Here is a 19,881-nt window from a genome sequence, read left to right as displayed (position 1 = left end):
GTTAATGCTTCTAGATGTAAACTTTAAACTTTGCGGGCTTTGTTGTTTTCCTGATGGGCCTCAAAGATGTGGACCTAGTATCAGTTTGCATCCACTTATATCATACGAAATGTCTTATCTATAATCGATGTGAATTTCCAACACATAATTTTATATTTTCTCAATTTACGTGTCCTATTCACCTTTTTTTATCAATAAAATATTTATAATTTTTTGAAAGAATAAGATAACTTGCTTGGTTTCTCTTGCTCTCTTGAGAGTCTAATCCTTCGAGTGGCAATAACTTTATTTTACCTTCTAAGCATAATTTTGTGTCTCCTTTTATGTGGTAGAATTCTTTGTAAACCCAAATCCCCTTCTTATCCTTTTGGTTTTTGTGGAATGAGAAGTTTGGTCTTGTTCATAACTTATAACTGGGTCATTGTTTCAAACTTCTTGAAGGATAATTACGATACTAAATTCCTACCATTTAATGTGAGTGAGGTGTAAAAGGAAAATATTAAACTCGCAACAAACCATTAAATGAGCCGCTCTACAAGCTCGCAGCTCCATATGTAATTGTTTAATCAAACTTGTACACAAACTTTAATGTAATTGCGCTTTCACACTTTAAAATAATATTTTTGGCATAAGATAAAGTCTCATGAAATTTAGTTGAAGACTATAAGGGACTGGGGAGAGACCATGTTTCTTGTAGTTATCTTAGAAATAAAAAAAAACATAAATAAATATCCACATAATTATATATATATATATATATAAATTTAAAATTTTCAAAAACCTAGGATATGTATACCACTATTTTTTGTCCTGAGTTTCTACACCTACACTATCATGTATTCACATCTCAATCCATTATTATAATAGTTACAAAAAAACAATGAATAATATTATTAGAATGAATCAAATTTAAGTTGTCTCATTGTTTATATAAAACTTATAACCATTATATTAAATTTATTGTATTATTTTATATACAATATTAAATTTATTTACGGATTTGTATTTTTATATAATATTTGATGGATAAATTAGAAATTTTTTTAGCATTAGACGACTTCTAAAAAGCTATATAGAGACCAAATATTTAAAACTAGTATATCATATATTAATAAGTATCTAGTTATCAAACTATTCCTCAATTTCAATCTTAGTGATTCAAGTATGATAAGATAGTTTCTTTCACATCCATCTAATTTTTTGTAACTCTTCACCCTAAAGTAGGTGATAGTGACATCTATCAACTTTTCATCATCTAATACATTCATCTACATTATTCATTAAGTTAACATACTCTGTTGAGTGAAATTTCATCAGGTGTTGGGCGAAAAATGAATCCATTGAATGAATATCATCATCAAGAAATTATTAATCCTTTCTAGTGAAACTTTAATGTGAAAAAAAAAATATTCTATTGAACAAATTATGAAAAAAAAAATAGAACTTCAAACATATCCAAGGTATCACTTGTAAGACTTAGTTTATTTATATTAGAGATGTGATTTTAAAATTAACGAAGAATGAAAAAAGTATTTTGAAAAGGTTTATAAGTACGTTTAAAACTAATTCATTATTCATTTTGTCTAAACTTTATCTATTTAAATATGAATACTCTACAATCTCTAGTTGGATTATGATAATGTATTATTTTTACAATTAGATTACACTATTGAAGAAACAATTATAAGCAGATCAAGATAATGTAAGTTTTTATTTCTTCTATAATGGATTTTGTATATTTTCTCCTTTTCTAATTATCTGGGAGTTTTATATATACCATCTATTGGAATCAATTATGAAATAGAGGTATAACACTAACCTGATAAGGGGAGATATTGGTGGGTAGGATTGAACCTTTGGAAGTTCCATCAGCTCAATTGGCATGTTTATAGGATTTTAGAATTGTTTTACGTAGAAGGTACTTCCAAGTAATGGAAGTTGATTGATTATATTTATTCAATTGAGTTTTGAATTAGATGCGTTGGAATATGATTTAATGTTGAGTTGATGTTGAGAAATCCTTGAATAGGAATTTATTAGAAATATGTTTTAAATGATTTTACATAAGTTTTAGTATTTAACTAATGGTTTTCAATAGTCACTTTTAGTTTGAATTGGTTCATATATGTTGTTTTTTAAGTGTTTAAGACATGTTAAGGGTGATTATAATTGGTTAGTTGGATGTGTTATGCATTTTATTTTATTTTTGCAATTTTTACTAAAGCGTTGTGTTTTCACTTAAGCGATACTTAGGTGATGAGCAATAATTATTTGTACTTAGCATTTTTTTTCTCAAGCAACAATGTTCTTTATCCAACTTATGACTCAAGGCTTGAGCGAGAAAGTTGTTAGAGCAATTTTCTCTCTTTTAGAACTCTCATTGTTCAAAAACTTATGTCAATCAACTGATGCAATCTTAGCTTGCATCTTCATTTCTTCATTGTTTTGATTTGAATATCTTTTATGGAAGATGAATGATATTGCGGAAACATGAAGAGTTGTAGAAATTTTTGGAGGACATGAAAATTATGAGATAAATCTAAGTGAGGTTAGGCCAACACTTAGTTTCTAAAGTGAGGTTGGGTCAACACTACTAGAAGGAGTCTAAATATTTGTCTAGCAAGAAGACAACTCTAGAAAGAACTTTGAACAAGTAGAAGTGTCTCACAAATTGGACAACATTTTATTACTCAAATCAAAGTTGAAAATACATGTACAAGAGACTCTAATTTATAGGAGAATGTCTCTCAAAACCTCTCAAATGAAAGTGTGACAAGTGTCACCTCCTTATTGGTGCAAATCCTCTCCATTTGTAGTGGAATGTCTTTATTGGAGTAAAATCCTTTCCATTGAGGAGAGGACATGTGGACCTACATGCCTTCCTTGCCTACATTTCTATTGCACCCTTCTTTTACTATTTTACACTCCACTCTCTTTTCTATTTACACCCTACTCTACTTTGGCCCAAAATGTGTGTGTGGGTGTGGGTGTGGGTGTGTGTGTGGGTGGGTGTGTGTGTGTGTGTGTGTGTGTGTGTGTGCGTGTGTGTGTGTGCGTGTGTGTGTGAGTGTGTGCGTGCGTGCGTGTGTGTGCGTGCGTGTGAGAGAGAGAGAGAGGAGAGAGAGAGAGAGAGTTTTAAATCAATGAGTACATGTGATGTGACAAGTTTTGAATGCATATAAATCAATATTTGTGACAAGGTTATGTATAATTAATGTATATCACATTGGTATATGTTGTGTGGATATTGATAAGTGTCAAATTTCAGTAATATTTCATATTAAAATATAGGCATTTATGAGTATTAATTGCTAAAATAACCCCTAATTTATGAATTTATACCTTTTTACATATTTTGTGATTTTTATTTGAATAAAAATGATTTATTCCCAAATTTTGTGTTAATTTCAGGATTTTATGGAAGAAAGGAGATGTTTGGGAAAAAGGAGAATAATATAAGCTAAAAAGGGAAAGTTGGAAGGCCCCGACACGCACCAAGCTCACAAAAGCCCAACTCAGCATCAGAGCATCTTGCTCAAGGGAGCTCATTCTCGCTTGAGCGAGATTGCTTCAACAACATTGGTCATTTACATTTTACTCGCTTGAGCGAGAATCAACTTAAGTCCAAACAAATTAGGTTAAATAGGGGGCTTGAGGCACAACCCTAGTATGTAAGATTGAGGGGAAAACATCATTGAGTGAATTGTACCTAATTGGGAGAATAGGAGGTGTGAGAAGCATTAGAGGAGACAGTCGTCAAGGAGAAATATCATGGATCTTCTTTTCATGCTCTCCCTGCGTGCGTGTAATAGTCATCATGTGTGGCTAATTCTACCCTTTGGGATTGGGAATAATCTGTTCAAACTCTTATGTATTGAGGTGATATTTAAAAACGATATTTTGTTCTTAATTGATTATTGGTGTTATTGTTTTGTTTGTAATGCTTGGTTTACCATGATCTAGAATCTTAGATTTAACTGGAAAGTACTTCTAAGGTTCTAACCTAAACGATAATGCTTAACATATTTGAATGATAGGAATAGATTTGAAATGTTATTTCCTATCAACTTCTTATCTTAAGGATAAATTGTTTTTATAAATATGCAAGGAATCGATATTTAGGAAGCATCTTAATAATTTTATATGCGAGGAATCGATATAAATGATTTTTATACGGACATCAATATCCAAAAAGCACAATATTGTCATGCTAATCAATATACAAAAGAGTGAGAAAGATGAAACTCAATCCCTATTTTTCCAATTAAAGCAACAACTCTTTGACTTGTTTTCTTGTTAATCCTTGTCAGCATAACAAATCCCAACAAAACTTTTATAATTCTGTTTTATATTTAGTGAATTTTTTACTTGATTATTCAACTGTTCTTTATGAGTTCGATATCCGTCCTTACAAACAAATTATTACTTCTGACCACACAGTACACTTGCCGTAAAAAGTCATCAAATATTTGAGATAGTATTGTGAATGCAATACATTATGTACATGAACTTGTTAAGGAAATAATATATCCTAACTTTAATGATAATATAAATCATATAAATTAGGATATATAAATCATATAAATTAGGATATAAACCTTAAATAAGTTCTTGCATTAATTTTTGTAAAATAGTTGTAATTAATCTCCTATCATAAGTGTGACATGTTTTAAAAGTTTGAAAATTTAGTTCACATTTACCTTTGCCTTAAGTATTGTGATATAGTCTATGAGTGTACTTTTAAAAAGTATGTGATATTTTATATAAAAAATTAACATTCATAATTTTATATAAAAATACTACATGTGTATTTTTTATGTTTGCTATCTTCACGACTAATTAGACACATTTTGTGTCCTTGTATCACATTGTTCCCAAACCAATTACAATTCCCAGTACCAACATTTTAAAATATAAAATCAAATTAATGACCATTCAAAACCAAAATTGTAGCACAATAGTATCATTCCATCAACTAATTTAAGTAAAACTTTCTAACTTTATCAATTTGAGAATGTTCCTATTTGCCAAAATTTGACATTCATAAACATTAATTCAAATTATGAATTATCAAGTTAACATAACATTTTTTTCTTATTTATGTAAAAAACGACATTTAAAGTATTTTTATAAATTCATCCAATATGCTCTCATACCATAGTATCCAAAACTTATTCATATGTCACAAAACAAATTAAATGGCATAAATCAACAACACGTCCTATTTAATCCAAGAAATCCAACAACTATTTTGAAATTGTATATTTATTCTTCACATAAAAAAAGTTGGTTCACACAAAAATTCAAAGTATCGTAAAATAAAAACAATGTCATTGATATACAGTAGAAAAGCTCTCATCAACACAAGTTCACTTCACCACTTCTCAATTTTTCACATGCAAGCTAACTTATCTACCTCAAATTAAGAAGATAGTTTATTTTACTTTAATCTTTTTCTTGTACTCTTAAGAATTACAACAAGAAAGAGAGGATGACTCAAAAGCACCTAGAGAACCTCTAAATTACTTTAAATATGAAAACTCTAGCCAAAGAACACCCTAAAAGTTAAACTCGAAATTTCTTACTCTACAAAATTCTTCCATTCATGAATTAAAAAAAAATGAAATCAAATTTTGGAAAGGAAAAAAATGAAGTTTACCAAGTTTTATCATAAGTAATGTTCTTGTGCAGATATAGAAGTTAGGGAAAGGAATGAAAGAGAGAGGACATTTGAGTTTATGGATTTTGAGAGAAAGAAGAAGAGTTAAGGAAAAAAAGAAAAATGAAGAAATGATCTGTTATAGTCTTGGATAAATTTCTATTTGCAGCCCTACTCTTTAATAACCTCACCCTTCTCATCCTATCTATTTTCTATTCAAGTCCAAAACAAGTCCAGTTCCATTTAATAATCGTACTTAAATATATTCTCACCCTCAAATAAAATTTACAACTACTCACAAAATTTCAAACACATAATTAAATAAATTAAAGTCTAAGATACATTAAATATAATTATCACTTTTACTTAATTCATACACTTATATTAAGGCAGAAAAATTTACATCACTTAACCAAAATGGTTAGAGTTCAATCTGTTATTTTTTAGAATGCAACAAAGTTTAAGTTAGAAGAAAATGTCCACCTATATAATGTTTGTGAGAGAGATTCGTTTGAAAAAAAAAATGACTATATGTAAGATGTATCATTTTATGGAGTTAAAAATATTATTTAAAATTTTAGGGACTAAATTTTAATATATTTATGTAGTAAAAATTTAAAATATTTAAATAGATAATATTCGAAAAGCTTCATAAACTTCAAGAAATCATGTAAAATTATGAGATCCATACAATATAATAAAAAAAATATAGATAAAAAAATAAAAATCAATACAATTTTTAATATGTAATTAATTATAACTTTATGTCTTCCTACATTATAGTTTGAACATCATCTTGTTCCTATTGATGTATTAAACAATAGATTTAAAGTTATATTTGCTATATCGTAACACTAAAAAAGGATATCAAATAATTTATATTAATGTCTAAAACAAAAAGAAAAAAATTATATGTAATAGAAAAAACAAAAGTTTAGCAACTAAAAAAAATAGTATATGAAAGTTTCATGGTTTAGGTGTAACTGCTTGATAGGGATAGTATTATATATCCTACAAAAAGTGACATGAAATAATTCATTGAAATTTCTATATCTTTTTATAAGTTATAAAAAAAATTAATGGAATACTACAAATTTTGTTTTCCCTATAAAAAAAATCTTTTAAAATTGGATTAAATATGTTTTTTTTCCATGTATTATAACATATGAAATTAGTTTTTATCTTTAATCTAAACTTTAAACCTCTCAGGTACTTGTAATAAAAATATTATTAGAATAGATCTTTATCCGTGTTTTTTTTTTAACAAACGAATTTACGGTGTGAATTATATTATAATATCATTACATCTATGTTAGCGATGAGTCAAAATAAAATATTTTAACATTCTTAATCTATCCTGAAAAACATTTTGTTGCCACATAAAGAAATACTAACAACGATTCATTCTAATAATTTTTTTATTACACGTATGAAAAACATATTCACTTAAAAAATATAGGATGAAAAATATATTTAATTCTTTAAAATTATAATATGACATGATTTGGTTTATTCTTAATATATTGGTTAGTCTCTAAGGGTGGCTTAACAATGTGGATTAAAGGGTGAATTAATTATGTGACGACATTTACTTCTACTTTGGAACTGATTAGTTGAAAACAGCTAATTAAGTTATCTAGAAATTTGATTACTTGAAATTTAGAAATAGTAAGCAGATTCATACGTGAGGGTGACTAGATCCACTAGCTAGTGGTTGATGTGGAAAAAATCATATGCCAAACTAAATTAAGAGCTTCTGATGTGGAAATGAATAAGGACACTCAAATATGAAAATACCTAATTACTAACTTACTTCTAATGTAAATCCTTGCAATTATTTCCATATTTTTCCTAATGCCAAACATTTTTATTTCTATTTAATTTAAGACTAAATTGATTTTTTCTTTTTTTCTTTAACTTTTTCAATTTAGTATATTTATTACTCTCTCGTTTGTTTTTCATTTTATAAGATTTTTATTTACAAATCGAGAAATATAATTTTTTATCTTAATAAATTAATTAGATGATTTCATATTTTATTTCTAATATATATGTGTGTGTAATATTACTGATAAAAAGAGTAATTAATATTACTTCAAACTTTGAAAAAGATAAATAAAATAAGAGAGAATTAAAAATTCTTAATTTTAAAAATCAAGTCAACATTATTATTTTTCATTGATTTTAACAAAGTTAATTAGTCAACAAAGCATGAAATTAATATATGTTTATGAGAGATCATTAAAGTAGCTTGTGTAAATTAAACAGAAAGAGTAATGTTGATTATTCAATTTTGTAAAGTAAGGAATAAAGGTGATGTTTTTAATAATAAATGGAGTAAATTAAATGAAAAGAGGGAAAATAATAAATTCAGAACCCATAAGTTGAAAGAAAAAAGGATTCATATAGGTTGAAGTTGTTGGGAATTTTCTTACTTGCTACACCACTAACTATGAGGTATTCCTAGTTTCTAAAAGAGTGCTTACTATTCTTTTTTAATCATCCAATAAGATGGCTCTATTGTTACTTTGTCTTGCACTCAACCTCTTCAAGTGGAACAATCATCCTACTTAGAATGCAACATATAGATCTCAAATAATATGGTTTTATTAATGGGGTTAGTTTCACCTTTAAAACTATTCCATATTTTGACCCATCCTTTTGAGTTATCATTAAGCTCATGTGTGGTTCTACTAATTTAGGGTAAAAGTAAAAGGAAAAAGGAAAAAAAAAACAAAAAAGAAGATAATTAATAAATACATAAAAAGTCAGTCGATAATTTTCCACATAAATATTAAAACATTTACATAAAAATCTTGTATTGATAAAGAATAATTAAATAAAATAGAGCATTTTGAGTGTTCCAACTCATATATAATGTCAAATTTGAGATAAAGATTAATAAATTATTCAATTCAGCCAAGCAATAGAAACAAGAGAACAATCGTATTTAAAAAGGCAAAAACATATAACAAAAATAAATCCCTTAAACACACAAAAAATATTGTATAATTGATTATATTTAAAGAACTAACTAATTATTTGTACTATGGAATTTATTATATTATAAATATTTATTATTTACATTATGTCAAATAAAAATGTTAATATTTTATTGATGTTTATAATAAAATAATTTTTTTAATAGTAAATAAAATATATTTCTCTTTTCATTCCATTTTTTCCACTTATTCCACTTTCACACTTTACATAGTTCAATTCAAACAAGAGAAAAGGAAAATACATGATTAGTTTTTATTGCTTTGTCTAGTTAAATAAAATACTACTTTCATTTATATGATATTTAATATTTTGATATAAAATTAATATAATTTCTATTTAAATTTTATATTAAAAAGTAATTTTCTATACTAATTTCTTATCTACCATCTTAATTTATAAATGTAATTACTCATATTGTTAGTTTTTCTGTTTTGAAATGATTTTGAACGAAAAAAGTGAAGTTAATGATGTGCTGACACACTTCAGATTTGTTATGCAGCAAAATAACTCAAGTATAACGCGAGTAATCATAAAAAATAGTCAAGAAATAACGAAAACCTTGCTCTGATACCATATTACGAAGTGGACTTTAAGTCTAACTCAACTCCATAAAACCGGGTCATGGGGTGAGGTTTGCACCCACTTATATACAATGAATTGTCCTCATCTCTAGTCAATGTGGGATCTCCAACACACCCCCCTCGCGCCTGAGAGTGACAGCAGCTCGTGCGTGGGATAACATATTATGGGTGGTGGCCTGATAAACCCAACAAATACTCGTTAGGATAGGAACAAAATGTCTCTGATACCATATTACAGTTAATGAAGATGAATATTCTGTCTGATGAGGTGCATCAAATGGAGTGCACGAAATCACAATAGAGAAAGGAAAGTTCTGATGAACCCTAATTGCAAATGAAAAAGAGATAATGACTTAAGCATAAAAGAGAGAAAAGCAGAGAAAAGAAAATACAAAAGAAATTCTTATTTACTTGTGTATTAGAGAGTAAAATACACGGTGTATATATAAAAAAAAGACTAAAACCTAACTTAAACAGAAAAGAAAAGTTGGGTCAAACAAACAAAATACAATAATTTAAAACAGAAAAACTAAATATGTTAACAATCGTGTTAGTTTTTTTTTTTTTTGTCTTAAGTGACAAACATAACATCTTTGTTATTTATAATACTATAATTAGGTTCTCTTCAAACAAATTGATGCATAAACATTTTTAGGGAAAAAGAAAACATGTTTTACAGAAAAGGAATGTGTTCAAGACATAGCTACTAGTTTTTGGGGTCTTTGTTTTGTTTTCCTAACATAAAATTTTCAATTTATTATTGGGTTCATAATTAAATGATTCTGCTTTTATCTTCTTTAAATGGCTGTTTTTCTAATTAGAAGAGTAAGTATCAAGCAAATGTTTATTTTGGTTTTTAAAAATATTAAATACTAAATTTAATTAAAAAGATAAAAGATTAAATTAATAATTTAGCCTACAAGAAAAAAAAAGTTAAAGTAACTACAATAAACTTCATTTTCATGGACTTGGTAAATAATTAAAATAAATTTGGGCACTTTTCTTTTAGTCCTTTTCAGCCTCCTTGATCCTTGACTTTTAGCTGCACCAAGTGGATTTGAATCCCTTAATTTCGTATCGAATCAAATATAGAATAAAAAGAAACCAAATCAATGCATTTTTTTATCACCACTTTCAAATATATTTTTGTTATAAATGTGTTTCATTCATTATTTGATATCTTTTAATAAATTTTCATCAATAGTAAAGTATATGTTAAAAATACAATAAATATTAATAATATACTTTTTAACCCTTTTTTATCACGCGTTTTGGTATCAACTAAACTTTATTAAAAAATAAAAATATCAATAACTAGACTCAATAATTAAGAGATAAGATTAAAACTACCAAAAAATAATTTTTGAATAAATAACTATTAAAAACAAATACACTAAAAAGTGTTAAAAAATACAACTTAGTAAATTTAATTGATATTAGTGTTTATTAAAAGATAGCAAAGTATTATAAGGTTTAATATTTTCTTGAGTATAACTTTTAAATAGATAAAAAAAAAGGAAAAGTTTATAAAATAGGTTATAATAGTTCATTATTTATTTTATTATAAATTTTATTTTTTAGAATTTCTAATTCTCTCTAAAGTGAGACTCGAAGCCAAATTTCTTAAAAAATTTTCAAAGAAGTTTTAACCATTATACAAGTCAAATTTTGTTTTCATGTTATGATTATTATTAAACTTATTAGTATGACTATTAATATTAATATAATTAATAAAATAAAAATTAATAACATTATTCATATATTTATTATTAATATAATCCTAATTATATTATTTGTATTGTTATATTAATATTATTAATAATATGTATACTTATTAGTTATGATTATTATTATTTATTATTGTTATTTATGAATATTAATTATGCTTTTATAATTATTCATGGTATAATAATATTTTTGATATTATGTATATAATTATTATGATAATAGTTGGTAGGTAATAAATATTCGTTAGTGATAGTTTGTAGGTAATAGAGATTTGTGGATAATAATTGGTAAGTAATAGAGATTTATGGGTAAAAGTTGATAGAGAATAAGATCTGTGGATAATAGTTTGTAGGTAATATTAAATTTACCTATGGATTCATATCTGTGGGTAAAAATCCGTAGATAATACTATTTTTTTTAGTGTAAAAATTGTAAGTGTTTTCAGTGATACAATAATGTGGTTACTCAATTGTTAAAACTAAAACTAAGGTGATGTATGATGTTGCTAGAATTTGTTAAATTATACATATATTCATCCTCAAACAATAATGTTAAGGTGGAACTGATGAACTAATATTGTAAAAAAATTTAGATTATAAAATTAATAGTTTTATTCAAGCATTATGACAATATTCAAGTTGTTTTGAAGTTTTTCAAGTATTTCACTCAGGTTAAAGTAATACAGCAAGACTCCTAAAAACTTAAAGAAACATCTTTAAACAATAAACGAATTAGTAGAGAAGATAATATTTATTGCCTTATCAAAGTAGTAAAAGTTAAAAATACTTACATTTTAGAGCGAAACAATTAAGAATAGATAGATTTTACAATAAAAAAATATTTCAAGTCAAATTTTAATCTATTGAAAGGTTTTATATTTTACTATTTTTTAGCTAGTAGTATTTATTTATGAAAAAAAATTAAAAAAAGAGAAGATAAATAGAAATGAAAAAGAAAAATAGAAAAGAAGATAAGAAAATGTAATGAAACATATTACAGCTACCAGAACCAAATTGTTAAATTTTTTAAAAATATAGTTAAAGTAAAACAGAAGAATAATTTATGTAAAAAAACATTTAACTGTTATAGAAAATGTACTGGTACGACCGGACGACTCACTAAGTCGGCCAACGCTCGGACCACCTAACCACTCGATCACGATAAGGAGGTCACGCGACGACACATGACCGACCGACCCATGACGACGAGTCATGGGTTGACCAAGTCAACATGGTTAATCCTTAACTAAGAGTTGTTTAGCACAATCTTAAACATGAACCAACCTCCTAATCCGACCCACCAACAAAGGTCCATTAAGGTAATATAAATAACACAGATTCCAATAACCAGGTACGTCATTATCTACATTAATCTGAGAATCGAGTGTTGGACACCCTGACTAACTTGATCGTCGGAGTGTTTTCTGCAGGTATTATACCAGCCCGTGAGACCAGACGACCGAGAAAAGGAAAGCAAAGCAAGAAGTTGAGAGTGACAACGACGAACCAAAAAAGGAGCAGAGCAATCGGTCTCTAGGCCAACACCCGTTCAAGAACAGAAAATATAATCTAAATTAAAATATAAATATATAATTATGGGTTAGGTACTTGAGAAGTTTGAAAGGGACAGTTTGGGAGCGGAAACGCTGCGGTCTGGTTTATGTAACATCTGAAAACTGTTTTTTCTTCCCTGCTCCATTAAAACCACAAATGGTGTGCCAAATTCCTCTCTAGTGCTTAATTTCGGACAATGAACTCTCTCAACCTCAATTCTCACCCTCTTATATTTATTTATTTTCTTTTTACTATTAAAATGCCACCACATATCAATATCTTAATGTCAATGTGAAGACAACAATGATAAATAATTGTTTTTTTGGTTATGGTAAGAGTTCAAAATTCAAATGCCTTAAAGTTATAATTCAGAAAAATAAAAGTCATTTCTTGAGATGATAGTGTGAGAATTTAATCTATACATATGGTATCCCTAACTCTACTTTATGTTCAAATCTTTCCAATAAAAAAAATACCAAACAACCAGAGCACTACACCACCCCGAGAAATTCCGAACAAAAGAAACCAAACACATTAACTGCAACCTAATTTAACCCAAAAAACATAACTCTTTATCGTCATCATCGTAAATTAGTAATTCATCAAAATCCCGTCGCCTCAAAACAGTAGTCAAGAATATTGCCGCCGCCCCAATCTCCGGGTTCTCCCGCGTGAACCCGACCCGGACGCGATCCGGGTTTTGACCCGTTCAAACTCGGTGAGTCGGCACGGAATCGTGATCCCACCGGGGTGCTGGAACCCGAATTCCTTCTCCGCCTCCATTAACAACCCGCTGAAGAGAGGGTGGTTGAAGTAAATCACCGGTACCAAAACCCGGCGACACTCGCCGTCATCCTCCGCCACGTAAACCGCCAAGTGCCCTTTGGGCACCGCCGGAGCACTCTCGCAAACGGGACCCGACCCGGATTTCTTGCAGAGAGACTTGGCTCCTCTCTTCAACTTTGTCCCCCACGTGAGAAGCTTCGTGATGGGATTATAAGTACGATTGTGCGAAGGAGAGGTGGATCCGAGGCGGTAATATCTGTTGGGTCGGATTCTGACCCGCCGGAAGACCCATTTGGCGACACAGATTACGCGCTTGCCTAGCCTGAACTGCATGATCCACGAAAAGCAAGCGACCGTTGATCACAAATCTGTGTATATGAAGTCCCTTTCGTTTAGGTTTGTAAGCAATGTGGGAGTTATTAGAAGAGGGATTGGGTGAATGAGAACGATGAGAAGGGCGAAGAATGCGAGAGGGATGTGGTTATGTTTGGCATGGTGGTGATGAAAAAGTGTGTTATGGAAATTGAGTTTAGGGAGAAGTGAAGAGTTGAAAGGTATTTGGGAAGGGAAAGAGAAGCGTCGGTCCAATGAAGTTGGCGCAGGAATTGGGGAATATTTATAAGAGACTGGGAAGAAGGTTCAATGAAATGGGTATTGTAAGGGTCAAAGGTTAGATTTAGTGAAGAAACTGCACGATGTTCAGATCAGACTGCGTGCGTGCGTGGCGTTTTTATTTCAAATGCATCACAATATATAATAAATAAAGGACCGTTTTTTTTTATTATTCAAAAATATTGGAAATTAATACATTATCTTTTTTAAATAGATTACTCATTACAGTTTTTTATATCACATTTTATATTGTTTTTTTTTTATAAAGTTTTTGTGTTAGGCATCACTATACAACTTGACATCTCAGCTAACCTGACACCTCAAGTAACAACAATCATCTGCCATCACATGAAAAAAAAATATTATTAAAAAAAAGAAAAAAGAAAGAAAATACAAAAATATGGGAGGACTAGACCAAAACCCATATGTTAACACAAACGATACATAGGTAGATTATACCTATTCATAAAGAATTCTAAGAACAGACTAGCTGGGAGTCTATTATACCAATGAAATGATTTTCTATGAATAAATCCTAAATTAGCCAACTTATCAGCACACGCATTCCCTTCACGAAAAATATGAGTTACCCTAAACCTAATTGTCCCACAAAAATTAAGACAAGTATTTCATCGATTCTGAAGCATCCACGGAACATTAGTCCTAGCAGTAAACGCAGCACAAACCAAGGCATAATCACATTCAAGCCAGACATTAGTAAGTCCCATTTTTTGAGCTTCCTCCATAGCATGTATAACTCCATAAAACTCAGCAACCAAAGCAGTTTGAACTTCAAGAAACGCTGAAAAAGCACCAATAAATTCTCTCATACTCCCACGAAACACTACGAGTCTTAATACCGAAAAACTTAATCACGTTGAAGTCCAACATATCATTCTTCATTGAAGCTTTAGACGAATTTCCCACTAGACAAGTTAAATCTTTAATTATCGAAATAGCCTTAGAAACCCCAATCTTATCCTGAAATCTAGCATAATTCCTCATACGCCATATCATCCATATAGAAAAGGTTATCACCGCAAGCTTAATCAATTTAACCAAAGGACTACCATCACTCTTAATAAAAGAAAGTAGATCATCCTTATTAGAGAAATGAGAAGTAAGAAAAATTTGTCGTACCCAACTCCAAATATGCAATGCGTTAGAACATTCAAAAAATAGATGTTGAATAGATTCCTCTTGCTTTTCACAAAGCGAACACATATAACATATATGCAAACCCTTATTCTGAATATGTTGATCTGTAGGAAGTCGCTCATGAAAAAGTTTCCAGAGTACTAGAGTTTTGGAAGACGGAATAGATGAAGAACATTTTATATTGTTTATAGTGCCATGTTATTGTTTTAAAACACATTTAATTTAGCTTCATTATGGGTAATTTCAAGAAACTTTAACAAATTTATATTTTATATTTAATATTATTTTAATTTTACTTTGAATTCATGCTTTTTTTTATATAATAAATTTTTCTTTTAAGTTGGAGAATTTGAATATGATATACTCCATCATAAATTTCTCTAGAATTTATTAGTTTCTTTTTAAGTTAATTAATTTGTTAAAAACTAATTATTAATTTATATATTTTTTAAAAAGTAGTAACTATTGAAGAATAGTTTATTATTTTTTAAGATAGAAGTAGTAGCTATTGAAGAATAATTTATGAGATATGAGAAGAAAAAAAATGTCTTTTGTTATAAAGAATATAACTCTAAAAAAATTGACAACAATTTTTATATTTAATTTACTTTTATAATATTTATACAATGCATTGGTTGTGACAGGTGGTGCACTTATCATGTTCTACAAGAACTACTACTTGTATGAGTACAAGAACTAATAGTAGAAACATAAGAATACTCATTATCCATATATCTTATCTAGGATACCACCTTATGGTACCACTAATGTAACACTCTAAGAATACATAAGAACTATACTAGTAGTTCTTACACAAGAACTATACTAGTAGTCAAGAGGATACACACCAATGGGATTGTTTCCTAGCGGAAAGAATTGGGAAAATTAAATTTTGGGAATATGGAACCCTAATTCCACACCACCCAACGGCACCACCGCGACCACCGTCGACTTGCAATCTGCTACCACCGTAGACCTGCACTCCGCGACCACCGCACGAACCACTACCACCACGCGACGTCCTCTGTCCAATTGCTACCACCGCGCGACCTGCTCTGCTCGATTGCCCCCGCCGCACTCGTTCAGAGAAGACGCACGCAACGAAGCATCCCTAGGTTAGCGTTTGGCCAGCGCCGCCGTCGCAACTCTCTGCGACGCCTGGTTCCTCCAACGCTAGGCCAGTAGTCGCCGCCGCGGTGCAGCAGCAGTCGCAGCCTCCAACGACGCCTCCACCACTGGGAAGTTGGTCGTGAAACCAGTGGTCGTCGTCTAGCTGCGAGAAAGACGGCGACGAACCCTAATAGCAGCAGGTCTAGGTTACGTAAATTAACGAAACTGAAACCCTAAATTGAAGATTTGGGGGTTTTAGGGTTTCCTACTACAGGTTCGGACTTGTTAGCCTTTTAAAATGGCGGAGGGCTCTGCGGGTTTCCTCATTCCATGGACTTGTTTGATCGATCGAAAAGTCTGTCCTGATAATAAAGTATATTCCATGTTCGGTCAAAGGAAGACTTTTGCTCAGGCTTTGGGAAATACATGTGACATTCCTTTGTCCCAACTACCTACCCCTTGTATTAAGGGTGACATAATTGCTGTCCAGATTGATGAGGCAGATTACTTGGCTGGTCTTGAGGATTGCAAAACCCATCTCCATGGTCGGGTTATTCTATCTAAGGGGGATAAACCTCTTACACGCCTGGATTTAACTAAAAAGTTGCAGTCGGTGTGGAAAGCTCTTGGACCATGGAAAGCAATTCCTCTTGGAAAGGGTTTCTATGAGTTTGAGTTCGCTTCTATAGAAGACATGAGATGGGCCCTCGGAATGGGTTCCCTCAAGTTATCTCCTGGTTTATTGAGATTGTTTGCCTGGACAAAAGACTTTGTCCCAGCTACCATGAAGAAAACCAAAACTCAGACATGGGTTAGAATCTACCATTTGCCTTTGGAGTATTAGAAACCAAATACAATATATTCCATCGTTAGAGGCCTTGGTACTCCTTTGTCTTTGGATGAGCATACTATGAGAAAGAATAGGGGTATGTTTGCTAGAGTGTTGGTGGATATTGATCTTCTGTCCCCTCTCTCCGATCAACTTTTGGTTGAACGTCCAGACTTTGCTTTTGTAGCTGGTGTGGAATATGAATGGCTCCCTCCTTTTTGCTCTCATTGTAAGATGATTGGGCACGAGCTTGCTCAGTGTCGGGCGATCCATGACCAGGGTCGTGTTCTTGGGCCTCAACATAAACCTTCTCAGAAGGCATCTTCTGATGAACGGGACCAAGGGAGGATCGTGATTCCTAAACAACGTAAAGAATATAGGAAAAAAGATCCAAAGACAAAACTCGTAGAAGGCCTCATTGATAAGTTGAAAGTTGATGAAACAGGTGGAGGGGAGGATGTTTTTGCAGATATGCCTCCTCTTGAGGATGTTTGCTGCTAGGACTAATGTTCCGTGGATGCTTCAGAATCGATGGAATACTTGTCTTAATTTTTGTGGGACAATCAGGTTTAGGGTAACTTATATTTTTCGTGAAGGGAATGCGTGTGCTGATAAGTTGGCTAATTTAGGATTTATTCATAGAGAATCTTTTCATTGGTATAATAGACTCCCAGCTAGTCTGTTCTTAGAATTCTTTATGAATAGGTATAATCTACCTATGTATCGTTTGTTTTAACATATGGGTTTTGGTCTAGTCCCCCTATATTTTTGCATGTTCTTTCTTTTTTCTTTTTTTTAATAATATTTTTTTCATGTGATGGCAGATGATTGTTGTTTCTTGAGGTGTCAGCTTAACTGAGATGTCAAGTTGCATAGTGATGCCTAACACGAAAACTTTATAAAAAAAAAGAAAAAAAAAAGGATACACACCAACATCTATATATTATTCATATTCAATTATTACTACTAAAAAAATTATTAAATAAAAATCAATTTTAAAAACCAAAAATAATTAATCACTATTAAATTAGATACTATTTAAAAGTTAAAAAAATATTAATATTTGAAGTGACTTTTATTATTATCAAAACTAATAAATTAGTTTCTAAATTGATATCTAATTAGCTACCAAGATTTTATTTATTAATACTTCAAAATCTAAAGTTGGTAGTTAAAACCTTGATATCTAATTAAATACAAATTTAGAAATTAGTTAATAAATTTCGTTAATAATTAAAAATACTTTAAATACTAATAATTTGTTTAGTCTTTAAAATGATCACTACAAGGACATTATGAAATAAAAAGCAATTTTTAGAGAAAAAAATAATTAGTTGTTATAGTAACTAAATTAGAGACCATTTTAGAAACTAAATTTTTTTTTGGTTTCTAAATTAATTTCTATTATTGTTAAATGATTTCTAAATTGGTATCAAATTAGAAACTAAGGTTTTTGCTACCAAATTTAGAAACAAAATAATTGGTAGTTAAAACCTTGATAGCTAATTATATATCAATTTAGAAACTATTTAACAATAATATAAAATAATTTAGAAACCATTTTTATTTTAGTTTCTAAAATATCTCTAATTAAGTTACTGTAATAACTAATTATTTTTGTCTTTAAAATTGGTTTCTATTTCATGTTTTTCTTGAAGTGAGTATCTAATTTAATTAATAATTTTTAGTTTTTAAAAATAATTTATATTTAATAATTTTTAGTTTTTAAAAATAATTTATATTTAATAATTTTCTTTTACTGCATTTATACCTATGTTTTCCAAAATAATGTATATAATTACATGAAAAAAATTACTAAAAAGAAACATAACTCTCCCTAACTTTGTCTTTGTCACGTGTACAGTGTATCAAATACGATTCTAACTGTTTATATCACCCATACACTAATAATTTAAACAAGATATATAATATAGCATATACATGTATTGTGGTCCATTTGCAAAAATTCAAAAGAAAAATTATAAAATTAAAATCATATTTTAATTTTTAAAATCGTTCAAACTTAAAATTTAAAAGCATTCATTCAAATGGAGCCTTAGTGAATAATTTTCATCCATGCATGTTTGATTTCGTGTTTCTATGAGTCTCTTGCACTAAAATAACACTCAAACATTTATTTAGTACTTTCTTACATGAACTGTGGACTATAAAACTTGCAAAATGGAGTCATTTACTTGACAAAGTGGGAGAATTTAAATGTGCATAACTATACCTTAAGGTATTTAAATTGGGTCATCAACCCTATACATAAAATTATTTTTGTTTTTTTATAACGATTATCATATTAAATATCACTTATGAATTTGATATCTCAAGTTAAACTTACACTCTAGATTTTACCAATAATATGTTATTACATGAATTTTTTTATTTATTTTTATAACTAGTTTAAAATAATTTTAGAAAAATTCTTTCTATTTCTATTAGTCTTAAACTTGTTACATGATTATTATATTAATTTTTTAAATAACAAATCACATAAAAAATCTTAAAATTTTACTGTTAAGATAATTTTATTGTATGGTTTGAACATTGTGTTATTAAGAATGTACAGGTTATCAATCACATCAACTATACATATCCTTTCTTTTGGGTTAAAATCAATTGACAATCCAAAGAAGAAGTTAATTTTGATATAGAAATGAGATTAAAAGAAATTAAGTATATGTAGAACATTAATGAGATAAAAATAACATGAATTTTAATGTTCCAGAATGAGTAGCATAAACATGTTGTTTAGTGGGAAGCTTAACAAAAATAGGTTTTATAGTTTTATAAGTTGTGATGCGCATAAAAAGGCACACAGATGATCAGTAGCTCCTAAATCAATTATCCAATTAT

The 19,881-nt window shown here is 29.5% G+C and overlaps 1 pseudogene; it reads right to left on the bottom strand.

Moving 5' to 3' along the window:
- Positions 1 to 12,891: 12,891 nt before the first annotated feature.
- On the bottom strand, positions 12,892 to 13,928 carry LOC150024722 (auxin-responsive protein SAUR36 pseudogene; annotated as a pseudogene).
- Positions 13,929 to 19,881: the final 5,953 nt, after the last annotated feature.

Source organism: Phaseolus vulgaris, chromosome 10, assembly GCF_051622355.1.
Source record: "Phaseolus vulgaris cultivar YP4 chromosome 10, ASM5162235v1, whole genome shotgun sequence".
Classification (NCBI taxonomy): domain Eukaryota; kingdom Viridiplantae; phylum Streptophyta; class Magnoliopsida; order Fabales; family Fabaceae; genus Phaseolus; species Phaseolus vulgaris.
This window is presented reverse-complemented; position numbering and strand designations above follow the sequence as displayed.